This window comes from Artemia franciscana, chromosome 19 (genome assembly GCF_032884065.1).
Source record: "Artemia franciscana chromosome 19, ASM3288406v1, whole genome shotgun sequence".
Lineage (NCBI taxonomy): Eukaryota > Metazoa > Arthropoda > Branchiopoda > Anostraca > Artemiidae > Artemia > Artemia franciscana.
The window spans coordinates 15,886,920-15,899,349 of NC_088881.1; the positions used below are offsets into that span (position 1 = coordinate 15,886,920).

The window sequence follows — 12,430 nt, forward strand, 5'->3', positions numbered from 1 at the left end:
GTTCTCCTTGATAGTCAGTTGACCTGGGAAAAACATATAGAAGAACTCATGACAGCTGTAGACAGACGACAAATGCTTATTAATGCAATATGTAACAAAAAGTATGAAGTCCCAAGGGATGTTCTAATGCAGTTTTCTAAAGCAATAATCCTTGGAAAAATTGATTATGCATCTCTGGTATATGCATCTGCTAAGAAAACAATCCTTGCAAAATTAAATGCAAAATGGAATGAGACACTAAGAAGGACAATAAATGCATTAAAATCAACACCAATCCCAGCTTTACATATTGAAACATCAACGACTTCACTACCCACAAGAAGAAAAATACTTATGGCAAAATATTTATTAAAGAAGAGGGGAACTGAACAAGAAGACATTATCAAAAATGAGATCATAATGGACCCATACCTCATGGATTACAGATTTGAAATTCACAACACACCATCTCTAGTCAAACTTCTGAAGGACTTTCCAACAAACATGTCACCTCTCACAATTCCAACTGACAAGACAAAAAAAAAATGAAGGACTAGAAAGAAATTTCTCATGGAAAATCCACGAAGAAATAAGACAAAAATCAGGAATGTCTGAGCAGCCCCTCTGCAATTTGCACTGAGTGAACTGGAAAACTACAGAGACTACAGGAAATTTTTTACAGATGGGTCCAAAATAGGAAGTCGCACTGGCTGTGGTATATGGGATGATTATAAAAAACTAGGAACCCAGCATAGGCTGTCAGACCACACAAGTATTTATATGGCCCAGCTATTTGCTATTGATACAGCCAAAAAAGAAATAGTCAGAGAGGGAAAAGAAGGAAAATACCTAGTATGTACAGACTCCTTATCTTGCCTAAAGTACCTCAAAGTAGCCCACGAGTAAGCCCCAACAATGGCAAGGGATATTGTCCAAAATATAAGAATGATTGAGGAGACAGGAAGCTGTGTCTCATTGATATGGATCCCAGCCCATGTAGGTGTATCAGGAAATGAAAGAGCAGACCAAATGGCCAAGGATGCTACTAAGAAAGAAACAATGGAAAATCCACCTTTACCTCATATCCAAACCGCAATAAAGATTGCTGAGAAGCTAAAAAAAGTTGAACTGGAAGAATTCAGGAAAAGATCACTGAACATGTACCTAGAAATCACTGAATACAGATACATTAATCATGAAATGAAGCATCCAGAAAAAAGAGTTGCAGACATAATATTCAGAATGAGGACTGGGCATGCAAAGACGAAAAAGATGCTGAAAAGATGGAATATGACAGGCTCATCTGACTGCAATGTCTGTGGAGTGGAGGAAAATTTACAACATATAATTATGGAATGCAAAAAGTATGAGACTGCTAGGTCACGACTAAAGGAACAAGTAGTAAAGAGTGGTATTCAGTTCAGAATAAAAGAACTGTTAGGAAAGGTTGCAAAGAATAAACAAAGGGAGACAGTTAAGTATTTAGGACAACATGTAAAGGATACTGGCCTAATTGATGTTTTGTAAAATGATGAATAGTGTAGTATATGTGGGTGTATGGCAACGCGTGAATTGTATTGTAAAAAATGTCCGGTTCTTCCTCCCCTGTTAAATAATTGTAAATTAAAATTGTAAATATAAAATGTGTAAGTATGAATGATTTACTGGCTTTTGTATTATTTTATTTTTTTATGGTTGAATAGTCAAAATATATATAATCTAGTTTACTTTTTATTTGCTGGGGGGTATATATTTAAGTTTTATTTTTATTTCTTTGTTGGTATTGGATTTACCACTTGTTTTTATATATGTTTGTTAATGAAAGCAAGTTGTCAGTCTGTTGAATCAAATTATATTTCAAATTTGGTAAATTTTTGTTTTGTTATATATATGATGAAAGTGTAATGGTAGTTGTTTTTTTTAAATTATTTGTTGGTAATTTTTGACGCCACTACAATGAGGGATTTCCTAAGGACGGTAGGACATCCCTTTTTATGTAGGAAGTGCAATGATTTTGTTAGTTGTAAAATTTTTGGATTTGTGCACTTTCTGAATTTTTGACTAATTATTGTATTTATAATTGAACTACTTGATATTTTATGATTTTTGACAGGGTATTAGACTAATTGTTAGTTTGTTTGTAGTAGATTAATCAGTACGACAAAGCATGACTGTGAAGATTTTTTTTTTCTATGTTGATCATAAAACAGAAAAAAGATCCCGGAGCATAGAGAAGAAACTCTGGAAGCTCCATTCAATTACACCAACAACAACTGCAAAGACGGCTTATAAGTATTCCTCAGCCAGATAGAATTTCGATAACAATACTTCTAAATGCTGCAAGACAAGGACTAAAATTGCTAGAGAATAAAAGTAACTCTTCAATTAACCTCAGCTGGAAGCTATAGCAAAAAATGTCACATCAGAAGCCTCATAGTTATGTTTGGCACTTGCTGCTGGTGGTAAAGAAAGTTTTCTATTATAGCATGAAAATTCTCTTGTAATTTTTCTTCTTTATACTCAATATACTTTTCTTCCTTTCATACTCTTGTTTAATGCTTACAAGTGTTAGGATGGAATTGGGGTAATTCAGGTCTGTGAGGGAATACCACGGCCTGGCCTTATAGCAATTGACCTGCTTCAACAGTAATGAATTTGAGCTTATTCAATGTCAAAAATTGTTTCATTATTAAACCAGCCTTTCGGGTGCCTTGGACAAATGTGGTGAAATGCACCTCTTCCTTTAACTTATATTACTTACATAGCATAAAGAAATGGATTTCACTTTAATAATATAATCTAATATTTGAAAAAAGGCAAACGCAACCATGATCAGCGGTATTTCAAGCCTGTTTTATTGAAAGGGAGGGAGTAGACCTTATAAAAATTTTCAAATTTGGTGCCTGATCGCCAAGGTCAAAAAAGGGAGTTTCCTTCAAATAACCTACTAAGCAAAGTATGTAAAAAGTTAAGATGAAATTTGGCAAATTTTACTGCTCTATCATCTCTATCCTATCAGAAACAAAGGTGTTATTGCTACATTCATATTTAGGAGCGGAAAGGAAAGTTTCAATTTTTCGGAAAGAACTTGCTTTGAAAATAGTAGGCAAAGCAACAAATATGTTGGAAAAACATACTACGGAAAAATTTATTCAAACAGCCTTAATTGAGAATTTTATATGAGAGGAAACTTGCGCGGAGGAATCTACCATGGAGAGTAACCATACTTTTTGGTTTTATTTGAAAAATGATCGGAAATTAAATATTTTTTTTCAAGTATAAGTAAGGGGCAATATTAAAGCTTAAAACAAACAGACAAACAGACACTATTTCTTGCATGAGGGAAATTGCTCCCTTCTCAACATATCACTCTTTAAGCTAAAGTTTGACTTTTGTCCCAATTCTTCAAGGTAACATTTGAAGTACAAGAACCATTTAATTAGAATAAGAAGCTTTTTTAAAAGTTTCAAAAAACTTAAGTGTAAAGAACGAGGCACTGAGGAGGGGGCCTCTATCATATATTGAATAAATTCTGTTCGTTTTTAAGTTTTAATGTTGCTCCTTGCTTACAGTCGAAAATGTTTTATTTTATTTGGAATATATTGGAACGGCCCTTTTGTCTCTAGACATTCACACATCAGACTAATAATTTACAGCACTGTGGTTTCTGAGAGGATTTGATCTTTATTTGAAATTTAGCGGTATTTATGCTTCTTCTTCTAAAAACAAGATTACTAACCTTTCTCTAAAAGTTTATTGGTTGTGGACATTTATTTTAAATAGTAATCAGCGATTTTCCGTGGGAATTCTTTTTTATTTATCAGCGCTATCTTTGAAATTACTTACGCAGAATATTTCATTCAATCTGAAATACAGCAGAAGAAAAACTTATACGTTGGTTTACAAAGAAATCCATTAAGAAAATAAGAACGAACTGTTATTTGTCATTTGATAATCTGTATACGAGGTAAACTTACACAAATTACTTCGTGCAGTGACTACCTATGATTTATCAACTAATTGTTTACATATGTAGTATCAATGGTTGGCTAGGCCTAGTCTTACTAATAAACAGTTGTAAAAGGATCGTGTTTATCCTTTTCAATCCTTGTATTGAGTAAAAGTTTCGAGTCATATTGCTTTGCATATCAGCCTTTGTTCCACAACCCATCCTAATTTTTTGTTTCTTCAACATTTGAAACTTAAAAAAGTAGAAAAATGAAACTCACCTGAAATGGGAAATTCCAGGAATGAATCTAGGGTATAAACTATATCATTTGAAGGCATTGTTAAACTTCTATATCTACCTATTCCTTATCCCTTGAGTTTCTGAAAATTGCATTAATGACAGGCTAGGTCCAGACTAAGTATACATAGACTATCCTATCTGAAATTTGACAATTTTTTTTTACCATAATCATAGGTTTTAGGTCTCCTTCATTGTATTTCTGTGTTATTGCAATCCCTGCTATTTTAGCTAGATTGAACCTATACCAAGACTTTATCCTAATTTGAAGGAATAGACCTAGCCTAATTGAAACCTTATATATCACAATCAAGAAAAGCTATAGGGCTCCAAGCACTTCCCTTGTGCCTTATTTAGGTAGTAGATTTCGTGGTAAAATTCTAGTTAATTGACTTCTTGCTATCTCAGAAAGGGTTTAAGTTAGGAAAATGAAATTTTCAGGGATGGGTCTACAGGCTAAAGTATGTCCCAGGAAGGTATTTTAAAGTACCCACTTCCACTCCTTCTCCCTCTAGAGGGCCCTGAAATTTGCCTAAATGACAGGTCCCTATACCTATTGAAATTTTGACAAAACAACATTTTGCCTTAATTTTCAGTTACCAGTTGCTTTTTCTCTGCCTTTAGTTCTGAAAATGCAATTCCTGTTATTTGAGTAGAAAATTTGAGCCATATCAATGTTTTTTTTTCAGAATTTAGGAAATGTATTTGCATATCTTTAAAACCTTATAAAATGGAATTGAGCAAAGTTATGAAACTGAAAACAATTTTGTTGTACTTCAATTAAACAGAAGACCTATTTTGCAAGGTTTCACTTTTATAACACATATTTTCAAAGGTCATCAAAGGTCATCAAAGGTCAGGGCCCTCTAGAGGGAGAAGGAGTGGATGTAGTTGCTTCAAAATACCTTCCAGGGACATACTTTAGTCTGTAGGTTTATCCCTGAAAGTTTCATTTTCCTAACCTAAATCCTTTCTGAGATAGCAAGAAGTCAATTAACTAGAATTTTACCAATTTTGTTTCTCATGATTTCAGTTATTAACTAAGATTATCATTCATTATCAAGAATTTGCTATGCCATTAATTTTAGTAGGCTGTTTTAGCAATTTGCACAACTATTTTAAACATTCAATGGTTAATAATAAAGCTGAAACACAAATTTATGGCTTTATCTTGAGTCTAATCTTGGGAAGTACTGCCCAAGCTTAGACTAACTTTAAACAAAGTATCCAAATGAGACTCACTTGATAATAAACATCTGAGCACTACAAATAATAGGGGAGAGTAGCCTGGTATATGGTGAGACAGCTTTTGGAAAACCTTCAAAATGCTTGGTTTTCATTAAAGTAGTAAAATGGTTTATGACTCAAATAAAAGACCCAGAATTGCTGCATAAACTGCAATTCTTCCAATTTTTCTTGTATAGGTAGAAAAGGAAAGAGAAGTGCCCCTGCTTATACCATTTGTCCCACTAAGTACTGGGTGTGGTATATCTTGGCACACAAGGTGGTATATTCTGGGATATAGCAAAAAGATTCATGTATTGGTAGAAAACTTTGACTAGGCTTTTGAAAACAACATTAAAAATTCAACTTCAAAAGTAAAAAATCTTAGACACAAGACTTGGCTACCAGTCAGCAAACACAAAGTATGATGCTGTACTGGATACTGGAATGGGAGTTGACAACTTTTTCAAAACATCTTCCCTTGGATAAATGTCTTCCAATTGAATTTTCTTGGTCCAGCCACCTCCACTGTTGGTAAATATATGACTGTTCATATTAATGACTTACCAATAAAGTGAACATACCACTTGAGGCCTTTTTTATGCTCCTTATGAATATAATAATTCCTTCTATCACAAATTTAAGCACTTTTGAGCTCTTAAAAATGACAAATTTTCAATTAAAGTATAAGTTATCATTTGTTTTCTGACAAAATAATGATACAGTTTCTTAGTGCTGTTTTCTTGGTTGTTTTCAACAAAATAATACTACACTTTTTCAGTACCAAAATTATTTATAATAAGGTTAAGCAAAGTTAGGTTAAAAAGTGCTTAAATTTAAGTACTTGCTATAGAAGGTATTAGAAGGGATTGTTATATTCATAAAGAGCATAAAAAAGGCATCAAGTGGTATATTCACTTTGTTGGTAAGTCAATAATATGAATAGTCATATATTTACCCCACTTTGATAGACTGGCCATGCACATTGCAAATATTGCACTTTCACACACATTCAAATATTGCACTTTCATAGACTGGCCATGCACATAGCAACATTGCAAATGGACATCAAATCATGGCTAATTGTAGAAAAAGCCAAGAGAGATAGTCCAATTGAGTGAGAGGCAATTCTAGCATTACCCCCCCCCCCTTATTAGGATTGTTTAAAAATGATGTTAGTTCATTTGTAAATAGATAGGTCTATCTATTATCCATCCATGTGTCATTCCTAGGGCAGTAGAACTAAGATAGATAGTCATAGAGCTAAGATAGTCATAGAACCTATAGTTTTCCAAGTGTTTGGTTAAATGGCACAGGTAAACAGTGGGACATTGATTTTTTTTTTTCTCTTGGACATATCCAGGAAAATACTCTCCTTTGTAAACAACTTTAAAAAAATCTCCTGTAGAGACACTGTTAAAGATCTGTTTTTCTTTCCCTCTTTTGTTGTCCAATTCACCTAGTTTCATTGAGTCATCATGAAGAATCATTTTTTCCTCATCTCTTCCTTCTGAATCCACAAATAGCTTTTTTGTTGTCTGGTCTTTTTTTTTGCTATTCCAGCTCTTCCAACAGTCCCAACTTTTCCTCCAGCCCTGCCACCCTTTGCTTTCTTATCTTTTCTTTTGGCTTCTTGTTCTTCAATCTGTCTTCACAGGAGTGACAGTAAGAATCTTTGCTGAGCCTTTCTTCCTGCCTCTGTTGCTCAATACATGCGGCTTGGCTTAGGGTATGGCTGAACTTGTTCTGACATCACAGAAACTGAAATGGGTATAGATGATTGTTCAGGCCCACTTGTACTTGAGGTTTCAGCCAGGGTGTTTCCAGGTTCAACTGGATCCAAAGCATCAGGTGCAGGTCTGTCAGTTACAGCAAAGGCTAGAAAATCATTTTCTGTAAAGATGTCTGGTTGTAGGGCCATATCCCTGTCCTTTGTCATTAGCTTCAGTCAGTCAGTGTTTGTTTGAGATATTCCAGAAACAGTTCTTGGTTTACCATCTGGAAGGCAAAGCTCCTCCAGTAGAGTTAGCAGGAGCACCAGTCAGCATGTGAATTGAAATTTCTTGTATGGAAATCTAAGGTAGGGGGGAAGGTACTGCCCATAGGCAGAGATGTTTCCAACCATAGTCAAAAGCACATCATACTCAGCTAAGGTTACTTTGCCCACTATTTTCTTACCCTTCTCAGCAAAAACCTTTGGAGGAACATGAACGGTGGTGACTGAGATTTCATTACAGTTGAATATATGTTGTTTGCTGTAAATAGAGTTTTCTTCAAAGACTGCAAGCTGGAGAATAACCCCTGTATGTTGTGCTTGTTAAAGCTTGTGGTATGCTCCAAACTTCTTACTTCTGGTTTTCGAAGCAAAATCTCTGGGTTTTGAGCCTAAAATCCAGCTGACCAGTCTATGCTGGCTTCTTTGGAGTCTGTCCATCTGTCTAGGACAGTCTTGTTGTTTACAATGGCATTGTTGTAAGCAAGGGTTCAGGTGTCTGAACTGGTCAAACCATGATACATTCTGCTTACTTGCAGCAGGTATTGAGAGAACAATTTTCTTCTTCATGCATAAAAATAGAAGCAAATCCAAACTTCAAGGCAACACTGTAACTCACTTTTTTTGTCATCACTGAGTTTTGAATACTTTTGGTAGTGTCTTTGAAGGGCTGAGTTTCTCTGCCACTGCCCTAATTGGTAAGCTAGCCTCTAGGTCTACAGGTCTACAATAGCTCCTTTAATCATGAAATGCTGGTCAAATTTCTTTTCAGCAACCAATTTAAAATATTTTTCCCACTTAGCACTTGGAAATTGTGGCATTTTGTTCTATTCTGATGTCAAATATGAAAAAAAGATGTATAAGCTATTTTTATCATTAGGATACAAGTAAGAACAGAAAAGAAAAGACGCATGTATGGACTGAACTGTAAAACTTCATGTGGTATATACTGGGACATGTCCCACTACATACCACTTGTCCTTGTCCCAGTATGTACCATGTGACCTCTACTTGCAAATTGTGCCTGATTTTTTTTTTTTACTGCTGCATATTTTTCCACCAATTGGTTGCACATGGCCTGATGCTTTAGCTTTCATTTGCTATCTTACACACACAATTCCTGCAAACCATACAAATTAAAACACAAAAACTATTGCCTAAATGTTTTTTTGGTGTATAGCCAAAACTTTGAAGTCAATTTAAGAAAAACAAAAATAACAACTTACCAAAATGATAGAACTATCATGTCTGCCAATGAATGGACCAGACTAGGTGGTTTTATTGGATTTTTTAAAGAATGATAGATGACCCCATTATACCCCATCCCTGCATATACCACTTACCCCCTAAAAACCAACATAATTTCTAAAGTATAATATGTAGTCTTAAGACTATATCTGTCTGTTGGAGCAAGAGAGGAGTAGTGGGATGGGTCAGGAAAACAATTTTCAAGATAGCTATCATTAATAGGACATGACTAATATGAATTTTTTGGGCCTGATGCCAATATCAATGTAAAACAATAGCAAAGCTTGATAGCCAATATAATTGCCAATAAATTCCCCTCTAGAAAAATTGACTTTACCTGAAGTTTAAACCCTGCCTTCTCTGCCCATATTCATACTGACATGCTTCTCCCTAATCTATTACACACTAAAGAACAGCTTCAATATTAACTGTTGATTCTAAATAATGCAACAATGGTTTGGAAAAACAGAGACCACTGAAACCACCTGAGCATCAATCTAACATTAGATTTTTTGGTGCTTATGTATTATATAATACACATTCAAGAAGTTAAGTTTGGAGATTGCTAATGAAATAAAACAAAATGTGATAAATACAATACTCTAGTAACAAAATTATGAAAACTACAACAAAAATTATGGAAAGGGGGCCATTCTGAGCACATTACATTGAATACATAATCTAACCAAAATACCAACTAAATATTTAATTAAAATATAGCTAAAATGTAGTTTCCCACAAAGTCAAAGCTAATTGTCTGGCATAGACACTGTGAAACCCAGGTATTGTCACATGTTCATAATACAAGCTCTTGAGTGTGGATTGTATAACACATGAGTACTGATTTTTTTCTTGCAAACTATGGTTTTCACAAATGTTTGTAAATTACAACTTGAGAAGAACACAAAAAAATAAATCAAATATTGTATTTAAAACATTGTAGTACTTGTGCTTTGTTACAATAACATTTTGTTTAAGTTCACTTAGTAAACACACTCATCCAAGACTGAAAATAATTGCACATAGGAAACATTCATAAGAACAAAAAAGTTTATTAGAACAATCTGAATTAAAACACACATTAACCAGAGCCCTTAAGTATGTTTCATCATACACCCACTTGTAGAGGGTTTCGTAATTACTTTTACAAAAGCAAAATTTAGCCCAACAAACTTTTAGTCTGCACAGTGCTTAGTAACACCAGTCCAACTGGGGCAAGGCACGTTGTAATGCAGAAAGCACAACTTTTCATTATTTTCTCCTAAAGGTCTTAGTGACCTTTATTTGTTGTCATAAATGCTCCCAATTTTGCTGAATCCTTCTTGCTAGGGACAGGAGAGAAAAGACAACAGAGATACTTCCAAGCAAGTTGTATGAGTCAAAACAACTGCTTTTATTTCACCACCACTCTAATGGACAGCCTTTTTTCTGTTAATGACAGCCTCCGTCATGTACCTTTCCAATTCCTGATGAATATTGTGTGCTGATTCATCTTCTCCACTTGTTGAAGTTGCAAGCATGTTATCAAACAGGGGAGTCAAATCAAAATTTGCTGTGCCTATTCTCCTCAGACTCTGCAACTTTTATTCTCCCCCTCTTTGGTTGCAGGGGCAAGTTCTGTTTCTTCAAATGTCTGACTTGGTGTTTCTTCTTGTAGCTACCTTTTAGCATCACTGTGTGGTTCTTAATTTAGGGGTTGTTGCTTTTGTTCAGGATCCAGGAGACAAGCATGAATAGCTTCTTGGGTCTAATTTAACTTGCAAAACCAATCTTCAAGGCTATGGAGCATAGCATTTCTGGCTGTCTGAATGCCATCTGTATGTGGTTCCTCTGCTTGCAAAATACTTTAAAATTCCTATTGAGGGAAGAATGCTGGAGGCAAGGGAGTCTGCTTTGCTCAGTCCAAAAGCTACCTCTTTTAAGGATATGAGGGTATCCTCTGTCATTGGTTCACAGTTAGGCCTAGTTTTGAGGAGAAATATACTTTGACATTATCTGACTAACCTCTGCTGCCCTGCCCAAATGGTCAGACTGAGCTGGTGGCTGCACCCAAAAGGACTAGACAAGCAAAATTACCTGAGGAAACCTGACACCGTCTTCTAGATAATTTGTGTATAAAAAAAATCAGCCAACTTTTTTTTGTGATAGCTGATAATGGCAGTGACCCCCTTATCAGTCAATATATCAGTTGGGCCTCAATCATTACATTTAGAAAGATTATTGAATAGAGAATATAATAGCCTTGTATTTTTGTTATAAAAAATGTTTCCTTAAGAAATAAATCTAGGTGCAAAATTACATATTATTTGTACTTATTTCTCATCACACATGATAATTGAATTTATAGTTTAAAATGATTCCAACTAAAAAAAAAAATATACATAACTACACACTTTTATGCATAACTTTTATACATAGGCTAGAATTATGTCTGTGCTTTGAAGGGTGAGAACCAGGATGCAATTTTAATTGCTGGAGCAAGTATTATGTCAATATTTGATGTTAAAGCCTATTTTGAATATTATATCACACCTAGTAAAGAGTAAGCAGCAATACATATCAAACAAAAGTCCCAAAAATATATTTTGAAGGGACTGACTAGTGAGGAAAAAAATTCCCTTTGAAGCTGATTCAGGCATGGTCTCTGATATTTTGATTAATCTTAATAGTAAAAGTTTGTAGCAAAGAAAAATTATAGAAATTTTGAAAATGAGTATAGAAACCCTGAAATTGTTTTGGTAAAAAAACTCAACAGGTGGATTACTTTCCTCATTGTTGAACAACATGGAAAACCACTTCTTTGCATGGGAAGCACTGATGTCCCCGTTTTTCTACAGTGGTTGTAAAATATTGGGAGAGGGTCCATTTATAGGCAAATCAGAATATATACTGCTATTATTAAGCAATAAAAGACATTTTGCCACAGCAAAGTGGTTTTTTCTTTCAATTTGGATTTTTGGTCAAGGATGGTCAAAACTCTATGAAGTAGAAATTATAAGATGGGTAGGGTAATTGATTTAGTATGGTCTAAAACTCTAATCTTGAGGTATTGAGCCCCCAGCTTTATCTTGAAAAAAAGCTCTTCAGTATTTGGATAAAGCCATACTGTATGATGTGAATGCTACTGCAGGTTCTTTGTTCATTAGTTGTCAGCTGATAAGGACACTAAGGGTGCAGTGATTTCCAAAGCTGTTGACAATCGTCTCCAGATGACTCTTAATTTAGCAAAAGAGATTATGCCATATTAAAGTAGTGTTTTCTGCCACAAAACTCAATTTTTTGTCTAAAGAGGGTCAAAATACTTGTGAATACATTTTCTAAAATAAACAATTGATTTGTAATGTTTAGTGGCGTCATTGAGGGGGGGGGGAGTTGCTCGCCAATAGTTTAGAAAAAACTATAATTTATTAAGTAGCTTTAAAACTGTTAATTTTTTCAAGTGTAAAATTTGTTCTTTACTTTGAGCAGATATTTTTTTTATTAGTCAATGCTTGTTTTTAACATAAGCAAAACAAGAAAAATAGGCATCCATTACACTTCATAATATGTTCTGCATTAATATTTTTCCAAATATATTGCCTTTGAAACCTTATCATCAGGTAAAATCCTGTATTTGATTAGAACTCCAATTCTCTTATTTGTCATTGAAAAATAAGAAAAAAAAATGCTGATAACTTCTTATTCCTTACGTTTATGATTCATATACTAACCCACAAATGTAGGACTGCCTCTATGTACAA

The 12,430-nt window shown here is 34.4% G+C and overlaps 1 protein-coding gene across 2 annotated transcripts in view; it reads left to right on the forward strand.

The window, feature by feature from the left end:
• Positions 1–3,768: 3,768 nt before the first annotated feature.
• Positions 3,769–12,430, forward strand: part of LOC136039339 (ATP-dependent RNA helicase me31b-like) — a 51,191-nt gene continuing 42,529 nt past the window's right edge. Inside the window, exon 1 of one of the 2 annotated variants that reach the window (XM_065722966.1) lies at positions 3,769–3,946. The gene's annotated coding sequence lies outside the window, so the exon portion shown is untranslated. The remainder of the gene's footprint in view (positions 3,947–12,430) is intronic. The other variant, XM_065722967.1, reaches the window with a different exon arrangement.